Source organism: Zeugodacus cucurbitae, chromosome 5, assembly GCF_028554725.1.
Source record: "Zeugodacus cucurbitae isolate PBARC_wt_2022May chromosome 5, idZeuCucr1.2, whole genome shotgun sequence".
Lineage (NCBI taxonomy): Eukaryota > Metazoa > Arthropoda > Insecta > Diptera > Tephritidae > Zeugodacus > Zeugodacus cucurbitae.
In genome coordinates, this window is record NC_071670.1 from 29,193,916 (window position 1) to 29,209,251 (window position 15,336).

At 39.4% G+C, this 15,336-nt stretch overlaps 1 protein-coding gene across 1 annotated transcript in view; it reads right to left on the bottom strand.

The window, feature by feature from the left end:
• LOC105220330 (GTPase-activating Rap/Ran-GAP domain-like protein 3) overlaps positions 1 to 14,031 on the bottom strand; it is a 159,756-nt gene extending 145,725 nt beyond the window's left edge. Inside the window, exon 1 of the mRNA XM_054230511.1 lies at positions 12,439 to 14,031. The gene's annotated coding sequence lies outside the window, so the exon portion shown is untranslated. The remainder of the gene's footprint in view (positions 1 to 12,438) is intronic.
• Between the last annotated feature and the right edge of the window lie 1,305 nt (positions 14,032 to 15,336).

Genomic DNA, 15,336 nt, shown 5'->3' on the forward strand with positions numbered 1-15,336 from the left:
TTCAAAGGCAAACGTTTATAAAGTACGCTATATATTGCATACTTTTGGGCGATAACTTGCCATTTTAGAGTATCTCATTGTTTTTTCAAGGAGGGCAATTTGGGGCAGCTGAATTTTTTTATCGTTTAGCTGAGACTTCAGGCTTTAATTCGGTATATGTAGGTATATTCAGGCTGACATCACCGCCGTCCAAGAAGTGCGATGGACGGGACAAGGACGGAAGAAGGTGGGTCCTTGTGACATCTACTACAGCGGCCATATAAAGGAGCGCAACGCACCTATGAGCGCTGCCCCCGCCACGATGTCAAAATCGTGCTTGGCGATTTTAACGCCAGGGTGGGTAAAGAAGGTGTCTTTGGCACAACAGTCGGAAAATTCAGCCTCCATGACGAAACATCGCCAAACGGCCTGAGGCTGATCGACTTCGCTGAAATAGGGTTGTCTGTAGTACCAGATTCCAGCATAAAAAAATTCATCAAGCAACGTGGCTGTCCCCTGATCGAAACACGCGCAATCAAATCGATCACGTTGTGATAGACGGAAGACATGTCTCCAGTGTTTGAGACGTGCGTACGCTCCGAGGACCAAACATTGACTCGGACCATTATCTAGTAGCAGCAAAGATACGCACTCGCCTCTGTGCAGCAAAGAACGCCCGTCAACAAACACAAGGAAGGTTCGACGTCGAAAAGCTGCAATCACAACCGACAGCCGAACGATTTTCTACTCGACTTGCACTCCTGCTCTCTGAGAGCACTCATCAGCATCTCGATATAAGGGAGCTGTGGAACGGCATCTCAAACTCATTGCATACCGCTGCAGCCGAAACAATTGGTCTCCGGCAACGCCAAAAAACCAGTTGGTATGATGAGAATTGTCGTTCCGCAGTGGAGAGAAAACAGACTGCCTCGCAACGTTGCGATCGACCACAACACGTTCGGGGTGGGATAGATATCGAGAACTGAAGAGGGAAACGAGACGCATTTGCAGACGTAAAAAGAAAGAGGCCGAAATGCGTGACTATGAAAAGCTTGAAAAGCTGGCCGACATGGGTAATGCTCGAAAATTTTATGAAAAGATGAGGCGATTTACAGAAGGTTTCAAGACCGGAGCATTATCATGTAGGGACCGAGGAGGTAATCTGGTAACGGATGTCCAGAGCATACTGGGATTATGAAGGGAACACTTCTCCGACCTGCTCAATGGCAGTGAAAGTACAACACCAGGAGATGGCGAACCCGATTCCCCAATCGATGACGATGGAATAGATGTTCCATTACCCGACCATGAAGAAATTCGAATAGCAATTACCCGCTTGAAGAACAACAAAGCGGCGGGGGCCGATGGATTACCAGCCGAGCTATTCAAATAAGGTGCATGCATCAGCTTCTTTGTAAAATATGGTCGGAAGAAAGCATGCCTGACGATTGGAATCTTAGTGTGCTCTGCCCAATCCATAAGAAGGGAGACCCCACAATCTGCGCCAACTACCGTGGTATAAGTCTCCTCAATATCGCATATAAGGTTTTGTCGAGCGTATTGTGTGAAAGACTAAAGCCCACCGTCAACGAACTGATTGGACCTTATCAGTGTGGCTTTAGACCTGGAAAATCGACAACTGACCAGATATTTACCATGCGCCAAATCTTGGAGAAGACCCGTGAAAAGAGGATCGACACACACCACCTTTTTGTCGATTTTAAAGCTGCTTTCGACAGCACGAAAAGGAGTTGCCTTTACGCGGCGATGTCTGAATTTGGTATCCCCGCAAAACTAATACGGCTGTGTAAATTGACGTTGAGCAACACCAAAAGCTCCGTCATGATTGGGAAGGACCTCTCCGAGCCGTGCGATACCAAACGAGGCTTCAGACAGGGTGACTCACTATCGTGCGACTTCTTCAATCTATTGCTGGAAAAAATAATACGAGCTGCAAAACTAAATAGAGAGGGTACAATCTTCTACAAGAGTGTACAGCTCCTGGCGTATGCCGATGATATTGATATCACCGTTTGTTCTGCGTTTTCCAGACTAGATAAAGAAGCGAAGCGTATGGGTCTGGTGGTGAATGAGGACAAGACGAAATATCTCCTGTCATCAAACAAACAGTCAGCGCACTCGCGTCTTGGCTCCCACGTCACTGTTGACAGTCATAACTTTGAAGTTGTAGATAATTTCGTTTATCTTGGAACCAGCATTAACAACACCAACAATGTCAGCCTTGAAATCCAACGCAGAACCACTCTTGCCAACAGGTGCTACTTTGGACTGAGTAGGCAATTGACAAGTAAAGTCCTCTCTCGACGAACCAAAATCAAACTCTATAAGTCGCTCATTATTCCCGTCCTGATGTATGGCGCTGAAGCGTGGACGATGACATCATCCGATGAGACGACTCTTGGGGTTTTCGAGAGAAAGGTTTTGCGCAAGATTTATGGTCCTCTAAACATTGGCAACGGCGAATACCGCAGACGATGGAACGATGAGCTGTACGATTTATCCGACGACATTGACATAGTTCAGCGAATAAAAAGACAGCGGCTACGCTGCCTAGGTCATGTTGTACGGATGGAAGAAAACACTCCAGCTCTGAAAGTATTCGATGCAGTACCCGCTGGAGGAAGCCGCGGAAGAGGACGACCTCCACTCCGGTGGAAAGACCAAGTGCAAAGTGACCTGGCTTCACTTGGTGTTTCCAGTTGGCGCCAAAAAGCAAAAAGGAGGAATGAGTGGCGCGCTCTGGTGGATTCGGCTATAATCGCTTAAAGCGGTTCCTACGTAAATATATATATATATATGTATGTCGACAGCGTTAGAACATTGAAATTTTGACGTCAAAATTATGTTGTTCCACAAAATTTTTTATGCATTACTTTTTTCAATGGATTTTGATGCTATTTTTTTTCTATGATACATATTATAAATGAAAAAAAATATTAAAGTTGAATTTCAATAGTTGTTTTATTGTATCAATGATTTGACTTTTGAGAAAATTTTTTGCTAATTTTGATGTTCTCCACATTCACCAAATTTGGGCAGTTCTGGACAAAAAACTAATGCAGATAGAATCCTAATACTTTGGGAAAATATTGTATAGATAGGTGGTAACAAACTGTGAAATTTTCATTCAAATCATACAACATGCCATTTTTGAACTTCAGCCACGGAAATCCCTATGTGCGGCGTCGCTCACTTATCGGTCAAAAATCATATCTCAATTTTGAACTCCATTTGTTTCCTTCACTTTATAATATATACATTAGGAACCAATAGCCGAATAAAACTTTATAATGTCCACATCTACCTAGTAGGTATAAGAATATTCAATTATCCGGTTTAATTATGGGATATTATAAAAAAAACATGTTTTCGAGTATGGAATGTCTATACTAGCCTCAATATACTCAATATAGTGATCAAATCGGCCTAGACCTTCACGCGTCAACTTTTCCTTTAAAGTGGTGTACCCAATATATTATACTCCGTCGCATATATTTCAATAAAAGATATTACAATGCAAGTAAAACGTTATTCGGAAGTAAAAACTACAACAAATACATATATTTACCTGTGTTATTTAGATTATATATTGCACATGAAGTAATGAAACTTACTGAGTTTATGAGTAATAGTACAAGCCAATAGGATACCAAATTTTATTGCAATCTGTCCGGTATTTCTCTTAATAATGAACATTGAATTAACATTTGCAGAATTTTTTCAAGTTCTGGAAATATTTGTTTGCTTTCGAGCCTTTTTTTGTTAACCACACTTTGTATAGTCGTGATATTAACTAAATCCGTTAAGTTTTTACTGTTAGATTACATTTTTTTATCCATACAAAAATTAGAAAGCCTAATTTATAAACAACTAAAATGCTCGATTGTAGGTGTTGACTTTGATGTAACAATTACGAGTGTATAGACAATTCTCTATGATTACATTTGAAATTTTATTATTCTCAGAATATAGTTTACATAAGATATTTAGCCTTGGACGATTCTGCGTCTTCTGACCACACGTCTACCGCCTCTACCGCCATTTGGGCGTCTTGTTCTTCTCCTGATAATAAGTCTTCGTGTGGTACGTCTTCTTCGTGTAGTCCTTCTTCGTCGAGTAGTTCTTCTTTTTCTTCTAGTAGTTCTCCTCTTTTTAGTTGTTTTTGCAGGACCTGAACCGCTGCTCGCTGTTGTTGTTGTTGAGTCTCCACCAGCTGCTGCTGGTGTGGTTGCCGCACCCGCTGCTGGTGTGGTGGCACCTGCAGCTGCGGGGGTTGTAGCAGCACCGCCAGCTGGGGTAGTGTCTCCTGCTGCTGCTGCTTCTGTTGATGACTGCGCTTGTACATATACCAGGCATGCAGCCATAGCAAGGAACGTTAGAAAGTAAAGTTTCATTTTGAAGAAATTAACGATTCAGCTTGTAGAAATGTTGAAAGTCTACTGTTGAACCTCACAGTGTCACGAGCTTTTATAGCACGATGAGCAAAAAGAAACGCACTAGCACGCACTGGTATGCGTATTTACTTAGTTGTTTTAAATAAATTATTATTTAGAATTATTTATTTGCTCTTCGAAATTATAAATATTTTTCATTAATTTCATGGAAAACAACTGTTAAAATATATTACCGCATTGCTTAATTAAGTACTTTTTATGTTTCATTAACGAGCTAATTTTTAAACAAATATCTCGAGGTTCACGGATTCTTAAGCAATCTTTTTAAATATTGCACAGCGTATAATTCTTTCGTTCATAGTATGGTGCAAATCACCTAAACCTAGTCATTGTTCATATAGATTTATTTATAATATGATCTCCAAGTCTCTTGGTCCGTCTGTACGTGGGCCAGTACGTAAGTTGACGAGTACACATAATGTGTCCTTGACACTTAAAGAATGACAAGATCAAAAAGTTTCACTGCCAAGCAAGCAATTCCCTTAAAAAGCTCTAATCTGGAAACATTTTTCATTAGCTTTTTCTAACACCGACTTTGGGTAAATGTAAATTTTTATACTCTCGCAACAAATGTTGCTAAAGAGAGTATTATAGTTTTGTTCACATAACGGTTGTTTGTAACACCCAAAACTAAACGAGTTAGATATAGGGTTATATATACCAAAGTGATCAGGGTGAAGAGTGGAGTTTAAATCCGAGTGTCTGTCTGTCCGTCCGTCCGTCCGTCTGTGCAAGCTGTAACTTGAGTAAAAATTAAGATATTTTGATGAAACTTGGCACACTTATTTCTTGGCACCATAGGAAGGTTGCTTTCGAAAATGAGCAAAATCGGACCACTGCCACGCCCACAAAATGGCGAAAACCGAAAACACATAAAGTGCCATAACTAAGCCATAAATAAAGCTATGGAAATAAAATTTGCTATGAAGGATTGCACTATGAAGGGGCATATTTGGATGTAATTTTTTTGCGGAAGTGGGCGTGGCTTTGCCCCCAAATAGGTTTTTTGTACATATCTCGCAAACCAATAGAGCTATATAAACTAAACTTTCTGCAGTCGTGTTTTTTAGCCACTTCCTAATATAGTACAAAAATGAAAGAAATCGGATCATAACCACGCCCACCTCCCATACAAAAGTTAGGTTGAAAATTACTAAAAGTGGGTTAACTCTCTAACGAAAAACTTCAGAAACACTATTTGAAATTTCACATAAGAAATGGCAGATAAAAGCTGCACTCAGAGTTTTTTACAAAATGGAAAATGCGCGTGGCGTCGCCCTTTATGGGTCAAAAACCATATCTCAGGAACTACTCGACCGATTTCAATGAAACTTGGTTTGTAATAGTTTCCTTACATCCCAATGATATGTTGTGAAAATAGGCCAAATCGCTTCATAACCACACCTACTTTCTATATACCAGAACTTTGAAGACAATCTGAATCGTTTACTTTACAATATATAAAGTAAGTACTAGTGAAGATATCGGTGCAGAACTTTGCACAAATACTATGTTAATAGTGTGGCAGCCCCATTCAAAATCGCCGAAATTGGACCATAGGTTTTTAAGGCCCCATATATCGAACACGAGGACCTCGGTGCTTCTAACCTAATATTATGGCTTCCAACTTTCAATGGACTTTATACAATATATATGACGAATAAGTGGGTCAAATTGTGTATTATATAATATAAATAAAGTTAAATAAATAAATTGCGAGAGTATAAAATGTTCGGTTACACCCGAACTTAGCCCTTCCTTACTTGTTAATATTTAGTGACATCGCATCGACTTTTTTACACTTCAGGACATTTTTTGGACATGGTGGTGTCGAGCTCCTGGTAACATTTTAAAGGGATTCGTCACCATGTTTCTTTTCGCATTTGAGAAGGAACTTTTCGTAGGTTTGTAGCACTAGGTTTGGATTCTCATAAACGCCTTTGAATGGGTTTTCACTTACACATATATTTTCACTTCTAACCTCTCGCTGTTATGATTGCGGACACTCAAAGCCACAGTATTTAGTGGTTTTGAATAATTATAATGATTAATAAGAAGAATATTTTAATTTGAGCTAACTCTACGGACAAATTTAATTCAATGGAACCGAGTAATGGAAGCAATTGCACAGAAGCGGCCAGCTTTGATCCATAGGAGTATGTGTTCCATCAAGGCAAAGTCTCGCCACGAATATCGAAGAAACTCCATGACCGTGTCTGGGAGGTTCCTGATGGTCGATGACCAATGCCGATGCCGTTTAATCGGTCGGACTCTCAGTGTCATAAGTGCGTATCATACCACAAATAAAATGATATGCTCAAATTATTATTCAGAGTGTTATAGTAAGTCATAGTTTGCCTATTCTGTTATAGTCTAAGTCGTGATGTCCGCTATAGCTATTAATACATATTTTAAAGTTGGTTGTACATTTGTATTCAAAAAAAATATAGAAAGGTTCCATTGTAGTTAAATTTAATTAAACAACTATACAGGACATTTTTTTATATTTGCTTTGGAAATTGTATTTTTACCAGAATATTGGTTACATAACATATTTAGATTTGAACAATTCTACGTCTCCTGACCACACGTCCACCGCCTATGCCGCCTATACCGCCTCTTCCGCCTCTACCACCTCTACCGCCTCTTCCGCCCCTTCCGCCTCTACCGTTATTTGGCCGTCTTGTTCTTCTCCTGATAATAAGTCTTCGTGTGGTACGTCTTCTTCGTGTAGTCCTTCTTCGTCTTCGAGTAGTTCTTCTTTTTCTTCTAGTAGTTCTCCTTTTTTTAGTTGTTTTTGCAGGACCTGAACCGCTGCTCGCTGTTGTTGTTGTTGAGTCCCCACCAGCTGCTGCTGGTGTGGTTGCGGCACCCGCTGCTGGTGTGGTGGCACCTGCAGCTGCGGGGGTTGTAGCAGCACCGCCAGCTGGGGTAGTGTCTCCTGCTGCTGCTGCTTCTGTTGATGACTGCGCCTGTACATATACCAGGCATGCAGCCATAACAAGGAACGTTAGAAAGTAAAGTTTCATTTTGAAGAAATTAACTATTCAGCTTGTAGAAATGTTGAAAGTCTACTGTTGAACCCCACAGTGTCACGAGCTTTTATAGCACGATGAGCAAAAGAAACGCACTAGCACGCACTGGTACGCGTATTTACTTAGTTGTTTTTAATAAATTATTATTTACAATTATTTATTTGCTCTTCGAAATTATAAATACTTTTCGCCAATTTCATGGAAAACAACTGTTAAAATACAATACCGCATTGCTGAATTAGGTACTTTTGCTGTTCCATTATTGAGTTAATTTTTAAGAAAATATCAGAGGTTCACATAGCCTTGAATGATCATGCTCTTGTTACATGTTGCACAGTGTATATTTGTTTCGTTAATTTCGTCCAAATAAGCGTGGATCCCCTGGACTAAACGAGAGTTATAAATGTCAATATGATGCTGACGACGAGAAGATATTATTTTAACTATCCTGTCCGACCGTCCGTACGTACGTGGGTTGAAATGAATCAAATCGAGGTAAAAATTTCATCTTCGCCTTTATACCAAATATTAGATATTTCAGAACACAATTACATGGTATAAAGAATATTTAATTAACTTGCAGAAAGTTTTTCCAGCTCCTGAAAATATTTCATCGGCTTTGATCTCTGCATATTAGAAGAGTATAAAATATTGGGGTGCATATTTGAAGTAACACCAACAACGTTGAAATGTAGTCATATGTATGCACATGTTCGGTTTCGCCATATTCCATATATACCCTTAAAAAACTACTAGTTGGGAAAGAATGGTACAAGAAGTACATTCATACTTATGCAAAATCTTCAAATGTGAAATATGACGATAAATCATGTGTTTGAACAGTCGACACTTGGTAATCCACTTAACATAATGGTAGTTGGCCAGAAAACGTTTTTCTTCTATGTTATGGAGAAATTATGAATAAGAGTATAAACAGATATCGAACATTGAATACTTAGTTTTTCTTATTTAAATGTAATGAACAGCAGACATCCAGAAGTTATTTTTCTCAAGTGCTATTGATTCATATCAAGTGCATTCACCACTCCTATTACAATTCCAATAAAAACTTGCCGTTTAGTTTTTGCTACATTTATTCTACTTTTAAAATCATCAGTGTAAAAACTATTATAATAAATTTGTATTCATTTCTTCCTTTGTTTGACGGACAGCCAGACATCCGGATTTCAATTCATCTCTCAATCCTCAATCATTTTGATGTATATATCCCTATATCTGACTCGTTTAGTTTTATGACTTACAAAAAACCGTTATGTGAACAAAAACATAATACTCTCTTGGCAACTTTGTTGCGAGAGTATACAAATATGGGGGATGGGGTCATATGTAGAAGTTCACGCAAGTGAGGAAAGTTTCTGATTGCCATTCACATGGGTGTGGCCAGGAACGATTCTTTTGCATATGACTCAAGCAGCTCACGACTTCCGGTTTTAGACCAAGTATCCCCTGGGTAGCGAACAGACATCCGTTTGAAGGCGAGCTAAAGTGAGAAGGCGAAGCCCGCTTCTGCGGTTGTGCGTAGGGCTTGGGACCCACCACATAAAAAAATCTCCCCAATGAAAACCAACACCGAGCCTCGGATGAGAAACCCCCCTTTTGATGACGACCCCTGCAAACGTACTAAGGATCATGATCTGAGGGCATGCACCTGGAATGTCCGGACTCTTAATTGGGAAGGTGCCTCTGCCCAGCTGGTTGATGTCCTCATACAACTAAAGGCTGACATCACCGCCGTCCAAGAAGTGCGATGGACGGGACAAGGACGGAAGAAGGTGGGTCTTTGTGACATCTACTACAGCGGCCATATAAAGGAGCGCAAATTCGGTGTTGGATTTGTGGTGGGAGAGAGACTACGTCGCAGTGTCCTGGCATTCACCCCGGTGGATGAACGTCTTGCCACAATCCGCATCAAAGCGAGGTTCTTCAACATATCGCTGATTTGCGCCCACGCCATAACGGAAGTGAAGGACGATGTGACCAAAGATGCTTTCTATGAGCGCCTAGAACGCACCTATGAGCGCTGCCCCCGCCACGATGTCAAAATCGTGCTTGGCGATTTTAACGCCAGGGTAGGTAAAGAAGGTGTCTTTGGCACAACAGTCAGAAAATTCAGCCTCCATGACGAAACATCGCCAAACGGCCTGAGGCTGATCGACTTCGCTGGGGCCCGAAATATGGTTGTCTGTAGTACCAGATTCCAGCATAAAAAAATTCGTCAAGCAACGTGGCTGTCCCCTGATCGAAACACGCGTAATCAAATCGATCACGTTGTGATAGACGGAAGACATGTCTCCAGTGTTTTAGACGTGCGTACGCTCCGAGGACCAAACATTGACTCGGACCATTATCTAGTAGCAGCAAAGATACGCACTCGCCTCTGTGCAGCAAAGAACGCCCGTCAACAAACACAAGGAAGGTTCGACGTCGAAAAGCTGCAATCACAACCGACAGCCGAACGATTTTCTACTCGACTTGCACTCCTGCTCTCTGAGAGCACTCATCAGCATCTCGATATAAGGGAGCTGTGGAACGGCATCTCAAACTCATTGCATACCGCTGCAGCCGAAACAATTAGTCTCCGGCAATGCCAAAAAACCAGTTGGTACGATGAGAATTGTCGTTCCGCAGTGGAGAGAAAACAGACTGCCTACCTCGCAACGTTGCGATCGACCACAAAACGTTCGGAGTGGGATAGATATCGAGAACTGAAGAGGGAAGCGAGACGCATTTGCAGACGTAAAAAGAAAGAGGCCGAAATGCGTGAGTATGAAAAGCTTGAAAAGCTGGCCGACATGGGTAATGCTCGAAAATTTTATGAAAAGATGAGGCGATTTACAGAAGGTTTCAAGACCGGAGCATTATCATGTAGGGACCGAGGAGGTAATCTGGTAACGGATGTCCAGAGCACACTGGGATTATGGAGGGAACACTGGCGAACCCAATTCCCCAATCGATGACGATGGAATAGATGTTCCATTACCCGACCATGAAGAAATTCGAATAGCAATTACCCGCTTGAAGAACAACAAAGCGGCGGGGGCCGATGGATTACCAGCCGAGCTATTCAAATAAGGTGCATGCATCAGCTTCTTTGTAAAATATGGTCGGAAGAAAGCATGCCTGACGATTGGAATCTTAGTGTGCTCTGCCCAATCCATAAGAAGGGAGACCCCACAATCTGCGCCAACTACCGTGGTATAAGTCTCCTCAATATCGCATATAAGGTTTTGTCGAGCGTATTGTGTGAAAGACTAAAGCCCACCGTCAACGAACTGATTGGACCTTATCAGTGTGGCTTTAGACCTGGAAAATCGACAACTGACCAGATATTTACCATGCGCCAAATCTTGGAGAAGACCCGTGAAAAGAGGATCGACACACACCACCTTTTTGTCGATTTTAAAGCTGCTTTCGACAGCACGAAAAGGAGTTGCCTTTACGTGGCGATGTCTGAATTTGGTATCCCCGCAAAACTAATACGTCTGTGTAAATTGACGTTGAGCAACACCAAAAGCTCCGTCATGATTGGGAAGGACCTCTCCGAGCCGTGCGATACCAAACGAGGCTTCAGACAGGGTGACTCACTATCGTGCGACTTCTTCAGTCTATTGCTGGAAAAAATAATACGAGCTGCAAAACTAAATGAGGACAAGACGAAATATCTCCTGTCATCAAACAAACAGTCAGCGCACTCGCGTCTTGGCTCCCACGTCACTGTTGACAGTCATAACTTTGAAGTTGTAGATAATTTCGTTTATCTTGGAACCAGCATTAACAACACCAACAATGTCAGCCTTGAAATCCAACGCAGAACCACTCTTGCCAACAGGTTCTACTTTGGACTGAGTAGGCAATTGACAAGTAAAGTCCTCTCTCGACGAACCAAAATCAAACTCTATAAGTCGCTCATTATTCCCGTCCTGATGTATGGCGCTGAAGCGTGGACGATGACATCATCCGATGAGACGACTCTTGGGGTTTTCGAGAGAAAGGTTTTGCGCAAGATTTATGGTCCTCTAAACATTGGCAACGGCGAATACCGCAGACGATGGAACGATGGGCTGTACGATTTATCCGACGACATTGACATAGTTCAGCGAATAAAAAGACAGCGGCTACGCTGCCTAGGTCATGTTGTACGGATGGAAGAAAACACTCCAGCTCTGAAAGTATTCGATGCAGTACCCGCTGGAGGAAGCCGCGGAAGAGGACGACCTCCACTCCGGTGGAAAGACCAAGTGCAAAGTGACCTGGCTTCACTTGGTGTTTCCAGTTGGCGCCAAAAAGCAAAAAGGAGGAATGAGTGGCGCGCTCTGGTGGAGTCGGCTATAATCGCTTAAAGCGGTTCCTACGCCAAATATATATATATATATACAAATTATCTGCTACGTATCCCAATTATACTAAAGAAAAAAAACTAAAATCAGTTAAAGGTCAGATAAGGTAGGACAAATCTGAGCATTACATATAAGAAGTTATAAGCAATCAACTACGAATATTTACGATATAAGTATTAACAAAATTTGATGAATACTGTCAAACAGGGAAGTTAGTATAAAACTTCCAATCAAAAATTGGTTCACACAACTAAAAAACTGAACTCAAGACTGAGGAAGTAATTACAATTGAAGTTGAATTTATCTTAATTTTTAGTAGAAACCAAATTACTAAATGCATATATAAAATAATTTTTGTATTATATTTTAGGGATATAACTTCAATGACAACACTTTTACAGGTGATCTTAAAGTAGACATCTTATTACAGAATAATATAGCAATAGAATAAGCTTAAAATTTTACCAAGGCAAGATTTGAACATATCTACGAAGCATAAACATAGTACACATTCTTAGAACAATATTTATAATATGTAAATCGTTCCTATTGTAAATCAGTTTATTTTAATGCAAGAGTTTAAATATTTACCACAAAAGTATTAGGTATCCAGTTCAGCTTTGTACTTGGTATATTTGTCGAAGAAGTTTTGCCACTTACGAGAGAAATTTTTAGATTTTATATTTATAATTAAATTTCTCAATTCTGAAACGCAATTCCCCCGAGTGGTATTAAGTCCAATATGTTTGCTTAGTTCATGGTAAGCATTTTAAGTCACATTTTTTGCGAAAATACTCGAAACACATTTGAATATCATTAGCTGCCGACAGTAAAATTACAAACACTGCACTATGGATTACAATATTACACTCACACATAGCTTTCTTTCGAATAGATGTGATGTACATCCGCATTACTCACTAATGCTCCCGCACTATGAACTTGAAAATCGTGCCTGATTTGGCCGAATATCCAACTTGGGCAGACGACGACCGTTGCAGGCAGAGATTCAAACGCAACTGTGTATCGTTGATTTTTGGCAAACGGAAGCATCAAAGGCTTTTTGGCCACAACACGGCAACAAGCGAACGATAAAAAATTAATATTAGACATACACACAGACCACAGTGTACACCATATTATGTCCAAAGCACGAGCAATATTGAGCGTGTGAGTATTTCGACTGATTTCGAAAAAGCTCGCAAGCCAGCAAGGATATGCTTTAACGCGTTACTTAGAGAGTACTCGGTTGCGCGTGCAGCATCGGTTGAGCACGAACATGCGTGCGAGAGAGTTTGACTAAAAAAGAGAAAGTATGTGATGCAAGCTAGACAAGCCATAAGTGCTCAAGGTTACTTTGGATTTTGGTCAGCCTTGAACGGAAGCTGTACGACATTGCGACGAGGCCATTCGCTCGAGTAGTGGAGCTGTAGTAGTGTGTAATATGTGTGTTAGTGCTTTGTTTGGGGTGGAAAACAACTGTTGCAAACATGTTGATATTACCGCATTGCAGCCAACCAGACCACAATGCTATGTCAATTACCTTGGCCAAAGCAACGACCCCCTCAGTAGCATCTGCGTTGCTGGCACCTGCACGTTTGACTGTCGATGACTTTGAATGCTACTAGAGTACACCGGAAACAAAAGAGAAGATGAAAGAATATATACACAAAATAACAACAATATATACATTACTCTCTATGTTGATTTTTTAGCAACTATTTTTTGCGAGATGTAATATGATTGTCTGGACGAAAGTGTGTTTGTTTCAAAAAATGAGCCAGTTTATCCGGCCAAACAGACACTGGAACGCGACTATAACAATTCGTTTAGTATTCAAAATTTGCTATTTAATTTACTTACGTACCCTTATTTGAGAACACTAATTTTTCTCCAGTATATCATGTGTACCATTTAAATTATTCTTAATTTAGGCCAAAGTATTATTCTTTATTACATAAGAGTATTAAAAACTGAAATCGTTCATACTTTCGAATCCTGCTACAGTTTTACTTTTCTTTGTATTTTGATAAGATTTACATGATACAATTTTATGAAAAACTTTAACATTTGTGAAGAAATTTTTTGAAGAATTATTTATTTACAAAATTTAGTAGCATTGTTGATCTTTCGGTTATAGGATACATTAAATACCTGATTATTTAAACTATTCTTATGCCGAATGTTTGTTGCATATACATATCTATACATTTTATGGACCATCTAAAATGGAAGAGTTTTGAGCAAATCCAATTTGCGTTACCGTTCGTACCAATAAGTTACCGAGTACCCAGACTCAATTAAAAATAAAACAAATAAAACAACATGCAGAGACTTTTCGTTAGTAATAATTTCCGATTTTTATTTCTCAATATTAATTTTACACTTTAGATCATTTGAAGCGCATACCAATTTGCTTCTACAAAATACTTGAAAGGAATACATATGACATTAATTGAGTATTTTTATACAGACAAGTCGGTCATATATGTACATACATAATTAACTATAAATACATAATATATTATGCGAACACATATTTCGGACCTTATTTTGATCGTAAACCAATGCTTTATGTTTTTTTTATTGCAGATCAACTATATTCATGTGATATTTTACATTGGTTATTTATTCAATCGCAGTTTATTTATATAGGCATTTTTAGTAAAGCAGCGAAGCGTGTTAATCCTTGTTATTTCACTTTATACTTATTACATATTTAATTTGTGCATATAATTGTGCGCTAGTTCGTTTCGATGCTGAATAAAAATAAACATTCTTACATATTATAATTATGTGTAAATAATCGATCATTTAACTTTTCTAACACTTCCAACGCACAGCTATTCTTTGAAGCTACTATATATACAGTTGTGAAGAATTTCATTTTATATGTGAAAATTGCATATTCAATAGATTGCAGTAAAGTCCCACCACCGCCATACATATGAACTTACATATACCATTTAAGGGGCAAAGCACATCTCGAGCATGGAGATGTACAAAAGCAAATAACATTAATTTTAGTATGCTATTAGTTAAGAATATTCAAACTTTTCCAGCTTTTTCACATGAATTCTAAACTTAGCCTAATAGAAGAAGTGACACAAAGATTTTTCTTACAGATAAATCAAATAAAAAAATGGCTACTGAACATTTGTAAAAGAGTTTTTGTGAAATTAAAGTGCGTGAAATAAATGAAAAAGTTTGAATGAGCAAGAAAAAAAGTACGGGTATACCCAAAAACGAAACTTGTATGTGTAAGTGCTATATAACACACCCATTTACTATTTAATACATAAATAATATTGTTACTAACTTTCAATATATTTATGTGTTTCACAATTAATGTATTTGCTATTCCCCATTAAAAAAGTAAAAAAAATGTGTTCATTTTCCATATTTAAGAAATTTTAGTGTATACAAACACAACATGTAGATTAGTTTCCTCGTGTAATTCTTGTATCAGCGACACGTTTAGATTGATGA